Here is a 16021-nt window from a genome sequence, read left to right as displayed (position 1 = left end):
CACAGATATACTTACTTGCTATTTGCCAGGCAATTTTTTCTACACTTACATTTAACAATTGTTATGTTTTAGAATTAGCTAAGAAAGGAAGAGGAACTTTCATTTATTTTTGTACTTAATATACAGCTATCTACCTGTATATTTCCTCACTCAAAAATAATTCTACATACCATTATTTAAGGTGGGGGGGACCAACCAGGAAATACAAGAAGCTCTCTGGAAATATGAAAATGTTAGAATTCTTGGTTTTATGATTTATGGGAATAATATTTAAAATTGAGACTGTGCTGCAAATCTAGGTTGTACAATCAGTTATATACAGGAAAAGAATTCTGGGATCGCAATCACTGTGCATTGGAAAAGAACTGAACTCTCTAAAATGACAAGTGGTCCGACCCTCCCTCTGGGTTCTGTGAACAGTTCAGAAATTAAATAAATTACACTTATTTATCTACCTGAATAACTACAGAAAGTACACTCATGATTAGCCAATATTAAAATGCTATTTCCCCCCCAATAAGGTATCTTAAGTGTTTTATTACATGGCCTAGTAGCACTGACAATATCTTATCTAAATGTAGATCAAGTGTCATCTACAGAGATCCTTTAGAAATTCAAAACTACCAGCATTATTTCAATTTCCTGGCTTTAATGATAAACCACTCATTCTGGTCAACAATTCTATGATCTGAAAACAGAAGCAAATGTGCCACATAGTCCCAAGGACTTACTATTGTGAAATTTTCCCCTGGGTTCTTTTTGCATTATAGTTCATTTGAGTTCAATCTTATATAGTGCCTAACCTAAAATTAAACCTAGAATTATGCTAGCTTTCAGCCTGTGTTACACACACAAAAAAGATGTATAGTAGAAGATACTAAAATAACTAAAGGTAGGTGGGTTTTCCTTGAAATAATCATGAACACATATTCTCAGGTTTATTATATTTCATCTGTGTATCAAATGTAGTATCTAAACTCATAAAATCTGATTTAAGGATAACAAAAGACTGGCTTTTAACTTTAAAATGCTTTGAAGAAAACTTACCACATATACTTTTAAGTCAACTAGACTGCCTCTGTTAAAAGACAGAAAATTGTTGTTCTAAATACCAGCCATACTTGAAGTACTTAAATCATAAAAATTGAGGGCATTTAATTTTCTATGAATGTCTAGTAAAATACCTCAAAGTAGCCTAATTATATTCTTTTAAGCAGTTACCAGCTGGAATAGTATTTCTAGATCAATCAGTACATGAATATTCATTCATTCACCCAGCACTCACAAATGCTTGAAATTGCACATTATAAAAGAGAGGGTACCTGGCAGGCTCAGTAAGGTGGAACATGAGACTCCTGATCTTGGGGTTGTGTGAGCCCCAACGTTCGGTGCACAGATTACTTTAAAAAAAAAATTTAAATAAATAAACAAAATAGAAGGAGACAACCATTTACTTTTCTCAGAATCTTCAACTCAGGAGTAAAGAAATTACTTAATTGAGTTGAAATTACGTACTTACTCAGGAAAAGCAAGATTCATTAACAGCATAATACAAGGAAGCACTAAAACCAATGAGCGCAAGGAGACTCTCAGGGAAGGGCTTCCCTAAGTAATATTTGGGAATATTTAGCAGTATTCCCTGAGATCTGAAGGATGGGTGAAATTTGTTGCCTGTGTTCCAAACAAACTGAAATGCACTGGCAAAGGGTCTGGCACAGGAAGAGGTTAGACAGCTAAAAAACTGAATAGGCTAGTACTGTTAGATGGTTCTGTTCAGTAACGAGTGTGGAGAAAGCTAAGGCTGAGGAAGTACAGAATCTAGATTGTGTGGGACTTTGTAAACTACTAAAGGATTCTGAATTTCACTCTAAAAGCAATGGAAAGCCAAAGAAGAATTTTTAGAAAAATATTTTACTTATTTGATAGAGTAAGAGAGCGTGCACAAGTGGGGTGAGGGACAGACAGAGAAGCAGACTCCCCACCAAGCAGGGAGCCCGATGTGGGGCTCGACTGCGAGACTCCAGGACCATGACCTGAGCTGAAGACAGACGCCCAACTGACTGAGCCAGCCAGGTGCCCCCCCAAAGAATTTTAAATAGAAAGTTACAAGGTTAGAATTCTACTTTTAAAAGATCATTTGAAAAGACAGAATTGTTATTTGTTCACAATAATCCAAAAGAATTACAAACTATTAGAAATGATGTTGTTCACCCAAATTCATGGATACAAAATAAATACCAGCAATAATCAAATATAATAAAAAGTATGCTATTTATAATGCAAAAAAATTAATGAAATATCTAAGAATAAATTTAATAAAGTATGTGTAAAAGGCATTTATGAAGAAAACAGCAAAAATATTAAAGAATCAAATAAATAGCAAGAGAAGCCATATCAATTCTCAACTTATATAATGCAATTCCAAATAATAGCCCCAAAGGAATCTGATAAACTGGTTTTAAATTATTATGAAAAAATAGAAGCCTAAGAGCCAAGATAGTTCTGAAAATTAATAAAGGGGAGGCCTGTCCTCCCAGATTTCAAAGCTTAATATAAACTATTTGAAATAAAACAATGTAGTACTGGTGTTTAAAAAGAAAGACAAAAAAAAAAAAAAAGAAACAAACAAACTAAAATCAAACCCAAGCACAAGGCAGATGATACAAATGACAATTTAAAAAAAAATGAAATAATGGGTAATGTTGGGACAACTCACTTATCATGAAAAAAAAATCTGATTCTCAACTCCCTCCCACATGGACCTAAATGCAAAAAACAAACAAAAAAACAAATAACATAAACCTCTCAACTATTAGCAGACAATATAAATTTCTTGACCAAAAATTACAAATCATAAAGGAAAAGGCTCTTGATTTCAACACTGAAATTTGAGATTCTATATCCCGAAAGAGAATACCATTAATAGGCAACCAGCAAAGTATTTTATTCTTATTCTGATAACTTTCATGGCTGCACTGTAAAATAAGAAAGATGGATAAGATGATGGTCAAGGTCCTTTACAACATAAACACTGTATGCTAATGGTTTACTCTTTTTAACACCATTCTTTAATTTATAAAACATTTAAAAAATACCAAAAATAATAAAATTCGTATGCATTTACCCACCATTTACACCATTTAATGTAAATTAAAATGAGGTATACTAGAGGCGCCTGGGTGGCTCAGTCGTTAGGCATCTGCCTTCGGCTCGGGTCATGATCCCAGGGTGCTGAGATCCAACCCTGCATTGGGCTCCCTGCTCCGCGGGAAGCCCGCTTCTCCCTCTCCCACTCCCCCTGCTTGTATTCCCTCTCTTTCTGTCTCTCTCTCTGTCAAATAAATAAATAAAATCTTAAAAAAAAAATGAGGTGTATAAAAAAAAGGTATCATTTCACATCCATTAAGGTTGAAAAAATTTTAAAATAGGACAATCCAAGTGAGGGCTAGGATGCTAGAAAACAAAGTACACATATAAAGTATATACTAGCATAATGATTTTAAAGAAGAATTTAGATATATCTAGTAAAGTCAGTTATTCACAACCTATTCCCAGGCAATTCACTTTAATGAATCTTCTTAAACACCTACACCAAAAAATGTGTAAAAGCAATCACTGCAGCATTATTTATGATAAAAAAGTAACTTAAAATATCCATCAATAATGAAATACATTTTATATATCCATACAATGGAGTACCATACAGCAAATTGAATAAACAAGACATATATCATATAACTCAAAAATGCTAAGTATTTTTAAAAAATCTGATGAAAGATTACGTACAATACAGTACCATTTTGTAAAAATTTACAACACAAAACACTTATTACTTATGGATACTTGTACAGGGATACAGTAAAGTATAAACAAAAATATGATGTATACTCAAGAACCTCAGGAGAGTTATTAAAGAGGGTAACAGGACTGGGAAAGATTGGGAGTACGTTGCTATAAGTGAACACCTGAGACTGCATTTAATTCCCAAAGAACCAAAAGTGGCAGAATTTACAGTTCTGGATGGTATGTATTTGCTATATTATTTACTGTATGTTTTAAATATTTTATAATTAAGATACATATATTCAAAAAGAAATAATGAATATATAATATCTAAACTGAAAATTACCTTAGAGATCATCTAACCCAACCTCCTCACTTTATTAAAGAAAAGATATTAGAATAAGAATATAAAATACTATTGTAGTCATGGCAGTTTTAAACATACACTACTTAGGGGAATTAAATCTTGATACTTAAGAGAAACTTGTAGGCCACAGTGATCAGCCTTAATTTTTCAAAATCTGACGTCAGCTAGAAATATGGAGAACACAAACACACCCCTCCTAGGAAAGCCTAGTCAAATTCCGCACAGGCAGAGGCACTAAAGTGGGGCTGTGGCATAGATATGTCTTTGGCCCACTATCCAGGCTGACCCCTAGTCCTGTATCTACTTAAAATTAGTTTAAAGTTCTGAAGCCTAGAGGATTTTGTTCCTGATGATTCTTATTCATCAGGCCACAGCAGGTATCTAAAAGTAGGCCTGAACTGGAAAGCAGTTCATTCATCAAGCACTTACAAATACATAAAACTGCACCTGAAAAGAAAAAAAAAAATGAGATACGCAGCAATTGTTCTCATAGAATCTTCAATCCAGGAGGAAAGAAAGAATTTAATTTCAGTTGAGGTAAGTGACTTACCTATTTTCCAGTTGAGATCCAACTATTTTTAAGTTCACCCCTCCTTGCCTTTCATTTAGCCCAAAATATGGGAGAGGAATTAGAGGGGATGAACTGATTCTGAGTTCAATGAGACCATAACACTTTACTTTTTCATTTTGAAGGTAATTTGAAATACAGTGCATTGGGCAATAATTAAAGAAATATACAATAATACCTGAAATGCAGAAATCTAGTTTTATATGTTTAAAAGACAAAATTTAGCTCGGTTTTTCTAATACATTCTCCTTAAGTGTTCTCGTTTCAACACTATAGTCAACTTTTAAGCACTTCCATTCTGTCAAGCACAGTGCATCCCTACCTCAGCTACCAAACTTTATCCTTTTAATTTTCTATTTTCCCTGTTCTTTAAACATGTTTAATGTATTGTAGTCCATTTCGGGGTGCTAAAACAAAATACCACAGACCGGGTGGCTTATGAACAGAAACTTATTTTTCCAATTCCTGGAGCCTAAGAAGCCCAGTATCAAGGTGCTGGCAGATTCGGTGTCTGGCAAGAACCAGCCTTCTGGTTCACAGACAGGTGTCTTCTGGCTGGGTCCTCATATGGTAGAAGAGTCAAGGGAACTCTGAAATCTTTAATAAGGCACTAATCCAATTCATGCGGACTCTACTCTCATGATCAAATCACCTCAAGAAGGCCCCACTTCCTAAAACCATTACAATGGGTGTTACAATTCAAACATAAGAATTTTGAGAGGACATAATCATTCAGTCCATAGCAATATGCCACAGACATAGCAAAATGTGTAAGAAATTGAATATGAATGAAGCAGCTTAAGTAATTAGGGGAACTTTTCATTTCTTAGAAGCTCTAAATTTAGAATATCTTAAACAGCACAGTTTCTATCACCAACATGCAATATGATGCATTGTCAGCCCACTTCAGAAAACTAGAAAAGAAAAATGTTACCCAATTATTTTTGTGTGAAATGGGATTTATCGATCAGTATATGTCATTACAATAGGTGCTCAAAAGACATGTATTTTTCCCCCAAACAAAAACTTTATTTAACAAAGGTAAATACTTAACATTCTTATTTGTGGCACACTATAAGGTTATCAATATTGGCACATACACACACACAGAGGCACAATAAATAGAATCCATAAGAAAAAATACTAAAATAATTAATAAGCTGGAAATACCCATACTTCTCCCTAGGACCCATGAGCTTTATATAGAAAACATTGGTGGGCATTTCATCTTTTCCCTTCTGAAGAACAGGATTATGCTTTACATCTGATAAGAGAAAGGAAGTACTTGTTGGCAGTATGAAGAAATTCCCATAGTGGTAGCTGCAATGCTAGAATTATCATCTCAGAAGAAAATAACACCAGTTTTAAAGATGGAGCTAGAGTACAAGGAAGGGACAAATTGTGACATTTGTCTATGCTGAATGGTAGATACATGATTGTTATGTTATTCTCTGTACTGTCTGCATATTTAATTTAGAGAAAATTCAGAATTTATTCTGCATCACAAAAAATATAAAAGTAAAGAGGTTAGGATAGTGGTTACAGGCCACAAAAGCAATTCTAAGACTACCTTCTCACATCCAGTAATAGAAGTCTATTATAATAGCAGCTTGAAATGAGTAAGGTATCCCTTAGATACAAGGAGAAAGAAGTCATCACATTAAGAACAAAGAGTTACAAGCCTGCACACCACAAAGAGGTCAAAAATTTTTTTCATGTTTTATTTCTGTAATATAAAAGGATTTGTGCTTGACTAACCTCAACTAACCCCAAAGGATACAGAAGGTCAACTTCTGTAACACATTTAACTGTTAAGAGCCATCATATTAAGCTCCATATTGGCCAGCCAAGAGTTTCATTTAAGGTACATTTTATCCTACTTTTTTTAGTAAGTGTTCAGGGCTCAAATGTAACTTCCATGCTTTTTATTTGTGGCATAGATGCTGACTTTAATAGGATTCTCTTCTATGATCCACATGTGCTATCTTATAGATTGCAGGAGACTTCCTAGAATGGAGCTTCTGGAATAATCTTTTTTTCTTTCTTTTAAGGATTTTATTTATTTACTTGACAGAGAGAGACACAGCTAGAGAGGGAACACAAGCAGGGGAGTGGGAGAGGGAGAAGCAGGCTTCCCGTAGAGTGGGGAGCTCAATGCGGGGCTCAATCCCAGGACCCTGGAATCATGACCTGAGCCGAAGGCAGACGCTTAACAACTGAGCAACCCAGGCGCCCCAAAGTTCTGGAATAATCTTATCCAATAAGAATCTATGTCTCCAAAATCTCTTTTCCTTTCAGGTCAACCTTATGATTTACCTGCCATTTATCAAATTAATAGGAGAGATCAAAAGTAAAGCAAATTAGAGTGCCTGGGTGGCTCAGTGGGTTAAGCCTCTGCCTTCAGCTCAGGTTATGATCCTGAAGTCCTGGAATCCATTCCTGCACTGGGCTCTCTGCTCAGCGGGGAGTCTACTTCTCCCTCTGGCCCTACTCCCTCTAGTGCTTTCTTTCTCGCACTCTCTCTCAAATAAATAAAATCTTTAAAAAAAAAAAAAGTAAAGCAAATTACAAGAAGGGGTTTGACTAAGGATTAATAATACTGAATAGTGCATCACTAATTATTAAGATCTATTATTTATTTCAAATGTAGTTAACAAATTTAATTTAAACTCACACACTAAATATTTCCCAAAATAATACTTCTGAAAGTATGAAAAGGTTAAAAATGTTTATAGAGAAAAAGCATGAAAATATTCCAATCACTTGTTTACCACTAACCAACTTGTTTTCTTGGGCAAGTCACTAAGTCACGTATAAGGTCACTTTATACAGTATTATTCTAATTTTTTTTGAGAATGATCACATCTGAAAAACAATCCTTTGAAACAGACAAAGCAAGTATCACCTTCACTTAACAGAAGTTAACAGAACAAAGGCTCTGAAAGATAAATGACCTGCTCATGACCAGCTAGGAAGCTAGATTGGAAGGATGAACGGATCTTCTGACACCAAAGTTAGTGCTTCTTCCTCCACATCAGTGGTTCTTGGTCGCTTTTGTTCACTGAACCTGTTGAGACTCTGAAACTTAAAATTTATACATAATTTTAGGGAGTTCACAGTCACGAAGCTTAGAATCAAACAGAAACAACTGTCAGCTAAATCCCATTTGCAAACAGCAATATTCCAAAAAAGGTATTAGCTTTATTTCATCCTCAGACTGGCCTTAAACTTAAAAACTTCATTTTGACTCATTATCCATCATGGTGTTTACTTAATGATAACTTTGATCAAAGTAAAGTTGGCAAAGAAATTTATTATCTATTTATTAATAAGTTATTTCATTTAAGAAATTATATAGCATCTTTAAGTATTTTAAACATCTGTTCCGGACATAGGATATGTTTGTAGATTAACGCCATTTCTAGTTACTGTAGTTTTACTTGACTTCCTTTATTAGAAGAAAAAGCCCCATTTCCTGCACTACCTCTTACGCTCAGAAAAGGCCCAGTGATGACATCTTGTAAAGTCTGCCTTCTAATAATAGTGTAGAAAACATTCAAATAGAGGCAAACTACTCCTCTCAACAGGTAGGACAGAACATAAGCCACTGTATACAGAGTCCTGAACTCTAGTCCAGAAACTCAGACTGTGCTTCTAGCTCTGCCACCTGGGTGACTTTAAGAAAATCATTTTAAAGCTCTGCACTTCAATTTCTTCATGTATAAAATGAATGGAGTGTCTGGCCTCAAGAATAGTCCTACTGAGGTTTGAAACTTCTATGAAGCTAGAACCAGAAGACAGAATGATAATCACCCCAGAAAAATATCAAAATATTTACAGGCAACTGCCAAAGTAAATTTCTTTTTTTTATATACATACCCATTCACACACAGACGCACACACACTATGTACCAGATTTTGGACCAAGGTAAAGATATAAAGTATCTCACATATGCCAAATAGTTGTATAAAGGGGTAAAAACAGTATTCTTTAGAATAGCAGCTGCAGGTGGAAGCGTTTAGTCCACAGAACTGCCCTAAGACTGGAAGAGCACAGAAGAATGAGGCTCCACTATATGAAAGGATTTCACAAAAAAATGGTGTTATGTGGAGAAAGTCACTAGACTAGAACCTTCCAAAAGACAGACATGATTGTCTTTGTAGCTCCTACATCTAACCCAGCTCATAGCAGACACAGTAGGTACCCAATGAATGTTAGTTGACTACTGATAATTCATCCATATGCTGGCAACACGCTTTCTGATAAACACTAGGAGTCCCTCCCCTTAAAGAGTGAGTTCATAGCTAGCGAGAATGAAAACAATGTAAAGGGTTAACATGCTAGAGTCCACCGTATAGAAGGTACTTTTGAGAACAACAACAACAAAAAAACAAGGTAGGAAGACTTCAAATGATAATACTCTATGTGTTGGACATTTACAAATTCTAATCCTCAAAACAACTGAGTTAGTTTCACCATCCCATTTTATAGATGACAAAACTGCAGCTCACTAAGACTAAGTAACTTGCCAAGATCAGTCAACTAAGGTGAGCCCAGAATTAAAAATGGGATCTAATTCCAAAGCTATTCTCACTGCACATACTATAATGTTTTTGAATTTATCTTTACATTTGCAGTGGGGGGAGAGTCAAAATCAGCCAAAACTCTGTTATCCTGAATTATCCTGGATAAGAGAAAATTTGTCTTCACTCATAAAAGTCAAAAAACTAGGGGTGCCTGGGTGGTTCAGTTGGTTAAGCTCAAGTCCTGGGATAGAGTCCAGCAACAGGCTCCCTTCTCAGCGGGGAGTCTGCTTCTCCCTCTGACCCTCCTCCCTCCCATACTCTCTGTCTCTCTCATTCTCTGTCTCTCAAATAAATAAATTTTACTTTAAAAAAAATCAAAAAACTAACTTTTTAACAGCTCCATGTGCATTTAATGTAATGTCTCTATGTTTTGACCAATACAAGTTTGGGTCTAAACAAAAATGTGCAACATGACAAGAAGATAACCAGTAATCATTTAAGAAAATAAACATTCATAAATTTTTCAAGTGCTTGGGTTGAAAAATTTAGATATAATCCATAGTTTTGGATTATCCCACTGACTGCTTATTTGAAATAGTAAATTATTTCAGATTTGGGGGGGGTTGGAGGGGACAGTAGAAGGATCATTTTAAAAATGACCTAAAGTTTAAGAAATACAACTGATTAAAGGTTAAATGTCCAAGATACTGTAAGTACCCAATAAATCTTATTAAATGAATTGAACAAGTGGGATGAGAATGTGTCTTCCTCACACTTCTAGTAAGTATACTTAAGAAGGTACTTTTTTAAGCCAAGAAAAAAAATGTACAATTTAAGAGAGGTGAAATAAAACAGATTACCACATCTCTGAAAAGAAATCAAAACACTGTAATTTGTATCTCTGTGTAAAGTTAAACTCCTCAGGAACTAGGCAATGTCCAGACAATAGTGTACATAATACTTAGCATACTGATAGTTAATAAATATTGATACAGCAAGACTTTCTTAGTTTCCAATTCTAATTTTGTAAAGAGAGGGTCATTATTTCTTGAATCTATTTCCGGCTTTTGTTGTGATTATTAGTTTCTTTAAAGGGCTTCTGGGTCATTCCCTGAGCTTATCAGCACCATTAATACTGTATTCATTTTATTACAAATGTGATAAATAACTCAGATTTATAAGCAAGATCTAATTCTACAATTATTTCCACTATACATGCCAGGACAAAAATCTTATTTTTATCTTCCTAAACTCTGAACTTTTTTACCTGGTTTAAACAGTAAGAGTACTCATTAGAGCTTATGAAGCAAACACTTCTCATCCCTCTTGTCTAATTCACTCAAGATTTATTGGTTATCTACTGTGACTCTGACAGGTAACTTTTTAACAGTTTTTCTTCCAAACTTTAGGTCATTTCCATTTCAAGCCTCCTTCCCTCCCCCCAGAATATTCTGGAATAATTTCCTGCTTCTTTCAATACTGCAGGCAGGGGAATTCTCCAAAATTAAGGGTCATAGCTATATCCCCTCATGATTTATGGAGGGTAACTCTGGATTGTAAATCCCATACTGCTATTCGTTTACATTTTCAAAAGTACCCTAGCCATTTAATAAATATAATCCCAGACAGATTTAGTAATGTTTCTATTTTAGTATGCCAATTGGACGTTTTTAAAATTCAGAGACTAAATTATCTTTGGAGTCCAAGCTCAAACAGTGCCTACATTAAAATTATTTCTAACAATTTTATGGACTAAAGTATTTGCCACATTCAATTCTGACTTTACCAACAAAACCTACACGCCATGACGAAGAAAGAGTCCTTTTCATTTTCTCAACTGAAAAGGGAAAATAAAATAATGCCAACTGTTTGCAGGTTTGCATTTAACAGAATCTCTGGCAAACCCGGTAGCTCACGTTTAATTTGAAAATCCCGATAATCTGTGAACACAATCCTTGGGCTTGATTCCCACTTCATCCGCCCTCCCTCCCCACCAGTCCACCCCCAAAACCCCAACCCACCAAACCACACGTCTAAGCATTTTTCACCAACAGGGCCAAAACCTCGAAAAAAGAGCTCCCCTTGAAAGGAAAAGGCCAGCCCTACCCTGCCTGGGGCCCAGGCCTGCTCCGCGAGCTCCGCTCCAAGGAGGGCCAACTCTCGACGCCCTGCACGCCCCGCCCCGGGCCCGCTCGCGTCCCCTTAGGCGACAAAACCCTCCCTCCGGCCCTCAGCCAGGACTGACAGTTACGGTAGCAGCAGCGGCTGGTACCAAAGCCCTACTTCTGGCACTGACCCTCGAAACCACGCGCCCCCAAACACTCGCCGTGGCGCGGTTTGGGAGCGTCCCTACCTTCGCCAGAGCCAGCCCCGAAGGGTGGTCTCAGCGACAGAAAGAACGAAGAGAAATGCCGACCAGCCTCCCCGGCCCAGGCCCGGTCCTCGGCCACACTGACCTGTTGTCGCCCCCGCGCCTGGGCTGTGGCCCTCGCAGCAGCGGCTGCCTCACTGGTCGCAGTCGCCCTCGCTCGCCGCCTCCGCCCGCCACCGCCTCGTTCCCTTTCGCTGCCTCCACCGCCGGGGCTCATGCGGGACCCGCGCTTCCTTCTCCGGAGACTAAGGCCGGGAAAGGGGGCGCCGGGGCCGCAGAAAACCCCGCGCTCGTCGCCAGCCGCCGCTCCGCCGCTGCCTGTCCCCACTGGGGAAATGCGGGGCCCGCCGAGCCGGGGCTAGGCTGCGAGCTGCTCCGAGCGCGACCCCAAGGAGCCGAGGGAGGCGCCGCTGCCCGCGGCCGTAATCGTTGGGTCCGCAGAGATGAAGCTCAAGTCGGAGGCGGCAGCGGAAGGCGAGCGCCCAGGCCAGCGGATGGCTAAGTGGCAGCGGGGTGCGCGAGCGGGAGGAAGGCGGTGTGTCGAGATTCTGGCGAAGGGGAGTCAGGCTATGTCGTCTCCTGCAGTCACCCCGAACCCAGCGCCACCATCTTGGGAAAAACGCGGATCTCGCGGCCGCAGCGCAAGCCGGGAGGACTGGCTGGGCGGGCCGAGTATCCCAGCAGGCAGCGCGTGCCGCCCGGTCGGGCCAGAGCTCCGGGCCGGGACGCAGGGACGTGGGGCGGGGCCGGGGTGCGCGCGGGAGGGCGCAGCGTTTTGCCCCGCCCCCTCTTGCCGGCTCCTCCCCCTTCCTGCTTGCCGTCGTCGCCACCGCAGGGGCTGTTGGGAAGGGGAAGTTGCTCGCGGCTCTTTGGAGTCCTGCCAGTGTTTGTCGCCATCTTGGGATCGAGCAGAGGGTCAGTGTTTTAGCGAGTCACCGCTGTCTATGGCCCCACCGAAAGAAGGGCGTACACGCCGGAAACCCTCTGGAGCCCCCAGGAGTGTTGGAGAGGCCCCTGGTATACCCAAGTCGAGGAACGTCCTAGGACTTAAACGCTCCCGATTTTAGGGGGACGAATCGGCTCTGAAAATCCGCCGAGGGAAGGGGGGTGGCTTTGATAGCTTCCAGCCCCGCGGCGAGGCTGCAGCCTCCGGATACCAGGGCCTCCGACCCCAATCTCTTTCCGTCCAGAGCTGCCTTTGTAAATACTGCAGAGGTACCCCGAGAGTATGAGCCATCTTTCAGGGGACCAAGGTCATTTGCTTAGGCCTCTCCAACACGATGTCATTAGTTTACTAGATGAAAGCCCGTCTCGCAGTTTTGACATTCGGTAGGTTGTTAAAGAGACTGTGGCCTCTTGGTTAACATCAGCTGGATGGATGCTAATTTTGATCCATATGACAACCCATTTAAAAGCCGCGCGTCTTCATATTTACTATCAAGGTCATCGTTTTATTTAAAAGGGTTTTTTTTTTTTAATGGCTCTGCGACAGAACTAGCAAATATAGTGGAATTACTAACAATTCATAGTCTTAACGGCTTGCAACTTTGCTAAGCCCTAAAATACTGTATGAGATCCCATTCATCTGGTATTCAAAGAATTTTTTTTAAATCAACAATCTTACATAGCAGTGTATTCAGCTGCCATTCTTAGAACATTATAGGTCAGGGATATGTTTATGTATACTGCTTCCCGGTTATAACCAACTGTAAAAAACTTAAACTATAAAAAATAAGCTAGTGGAATTTAAATTATCCCAGGACAATTAATGATAAATGACAGTATTAAATCATGTCTGATTTTAATTTAGTTCCTCATTGTTTTTTTCATTTCTCCTATTACAGATCCTCATTTGGAAACAATTTGTAGTTTTATAGAAGAGGCTAGTTAAAATCGTAATCTTTTAAGGATTTTCTTTGCATATTATCAAAATGGGCAAATGAGAATGAAAATCTTTAAAGATTTTTGTTAATAATCAAAGCAAAATGTTACTTCAGTATCTAGCCTGTGAAGATAGTTTAACTTACTCTCCTCAGAAATTGCCTGAATAAATGAAATGTAATTTTATATAACCTGGTGCATCAAAATGGAGCAAATTCCTGAGTACAAAAAAATTAAAGACTGACGAGAAATAAATCTCTTAAATGTCAGAATGTCCAGATCTTTACTAAAATCAAGAAGGATCCCAGTTCCTCCTTCGAATATGGAGAAATTACACATAGGCTTTTTTAGTTCATTATTAGGTATTCTGTGTGACATTAGTGTCAGACCTGATTCAAGACCCCACTGTGCTCTTTGTCTTATTCATTTTCAAATTTTGTGATGTTTGCTGATAAAAATTACTAGCACATTGACTGGCATAAGATAAGAGTTCAGTGAATGTTAGGGCTTAGTAACAGTAGTATTAGTATTATCAATACCATTGTTTAGCATTACACACTCCATGCACTCCTTCACACCTCCACCCTTAATTCCTACAGATCTACCTAAATTTGCACTCACCCTCATCTCCTGTCTTAAAGTATGAGCATCCTTCTTTCTACAGCTTTTTTTTTTTTTTTCCTGGTGGAGGGGAGGGGAGCTGGCAGGTGGGGGGTGGGACTTTCAAGTCCCTTGGTTGTTTCCTCTCTTGTTCATAAATTCTCCTTCTACTAACTCTGTCCCTTCTATTTAGAAGAGCTATCTGTACTTGGATTGTCATTTCTAAGCCCCTCTTCAACTACTGAAATTTAGCATTTGCCCCCATTTTACTGTATACACTGCTTGTATTAACGTATGTAATAGCACAATGGCCAAATCTAAAAGTTGCCTCTCAGTTTTCATGGTATCTGACCTTTTTGCAGGTTTCCACACTGCTAACTACTGCCTCCTGGAAACTGCTCCCTGTTCTTGGGCTGTCTTCTTCAAGTCTTCTTTGCAAAATGTTCTTCCTCTCCATCCTTGGTTCTTTCTGCCTACTGTGTTATACAGTCTCTGACAGTACCATATATATATACTCTTCCTCTCTCACTTTTTTCAGTCAGGGATCAAGCCTGAATCTTGAACACTGATCTCATTCAGAACCAGACATATCTTCAACCCCTTATTGGAAATTTGTACTGGATGTTCTACAGCACCTTAAAACTCAGCATGTTTAAAATTGAACACATTTGTTCCATTTCCCACCATTAACTGAGATGGGAATAATTTTGGAGAAGAGCAAGTTTTGGAAGAACGAACAGGAATTGGTTTTTGCAAATATTAAATAAGAGATGCCTATAACCCTGTAGTGGATATCGGTCATAGAGATTGACTGCTAGTTGACCCCTAATATGCATTCTCCTCTTCATCCATGATAATGGAGTTATCTAGCCAGACACATGGTCGCCTATAATAAACTCTATATATGGCCATGTCAATAAGGTTCTGGCCAGTGGAATGTGAGCAAAAATGATGTAAGCAATTTCCAGATGCTACTCTAAAATAAATGGGATGCCTCTTTCCCATTGTTCCTTTCTGATGATCAGAATGTGAGAGGGGTTGTGAGCTATTTTGGAGGTACAACAAGGTGGGTCCCTGAAGTCTTCATGAGTCGGAGCCTGTGTACCAGCTTGAGCTTTGGTGTGAGACGGCTAACTACTATAATCTGCATGGTTATTCTAGATACCTTTTACTGAAGCTGACCTTGTATCCTAATATCCAAGTGAAGAAATCAAGGAGGCATGTGGTTGTGGGTGTCTGGAGTTCAGGGAGAATGAAACCAGCTCATCCTACATTCCCTGACTTGATGATTCTTCTATCTGTCGCAGTCCTCAATCATAATAATGTTAGTAATCCCAGATTTCTTTCTCTGTCTCACTCTCCTGGCAATTAGGAGGCAAAGTCACATATTCCTTAAGGCACCAGTTTTAAAATTAGGTAGTATAGCAAAATGGTTAAGAGCACAGGCTCCAAATTAATTAGCAAGTGCAAAAATGCCAGGCAAAATCATAAATCCCTCTTGGATTTGTTTTTCTCATCTGTAAATGAGGTTATTGTGAGGATTAAGTGTTAATGTAAAGTAAGTGTAAAGCTCTTAGAGTACTACTGGGCACATAAGTGAGCTTTTTTTATCCCATGCAAATCCCAGTTCTGACACCAGATAAAGATCCTTCAATTAAATAAACCTTCAATTAATGTCTCTGTTTCCTCATCAATAAAGCGGGAAAAATAAGTCAGTACTATTCACTACTTCATAGGGCCACTGTAAGCCTTCATTCATCCATTCAATACATATTTATTAGATAGATATGATGTACCAGCACTGTTCTAGGTGTCAAGAATACAGCAGTGAACAAAGACTGCCCTCATGGGATTTATGATCTAGTGGAGAGAAAAAAACAACAAATCTGGTGTGTCAGAATGTGATAAATGTTCCAGAGAAATA

The 16021-nt window shown here is 38.6% G+C and overlaps 1 protein-coding gene across 5 annotated transcripts in view; it reads right to left on the bottom strand.

The window, feature by feature from the left end:
* UBE3A (ubiquitin protein ligase E3A) overlaps positions 1-12250 on the bottom strand; it is a 97656-nt gene extending 85406 nt beyond the window's left edge. For all 5 annotated transcript variants that reach the window (XM_027569569.2, XM_027569568.2, XM_027569570.2 and 2 more), the window contains exon 1: positions 11702-12250. The gene's annotated coding sequence lies outside the window, so the exon portion shown is untranslated. The remainder of the gene's footprint in view (positions 1-11701) is intronic.
* Positions 12251-16021: the final 3771 nt, after the last annotated feature.

Source organism: Zalophus californianus, chromosome 6, assembly GCF_009762305.2.
Source record: "Zalophus californianus isolate mZalCal1 chromosome 6, mZalCal1.pri.v2, whole genome shotgun sequence".
Taxonomy (NCBI): domain Eukaryota; kingdom Metazoa; phylum Chordata; class Mammalia; order Carnivora; family Otariidae; genus Zalophus; species Zalophus californianus.
This window is presented reverse-complemented; position numbering and strand designations above follow the sequence as displayed.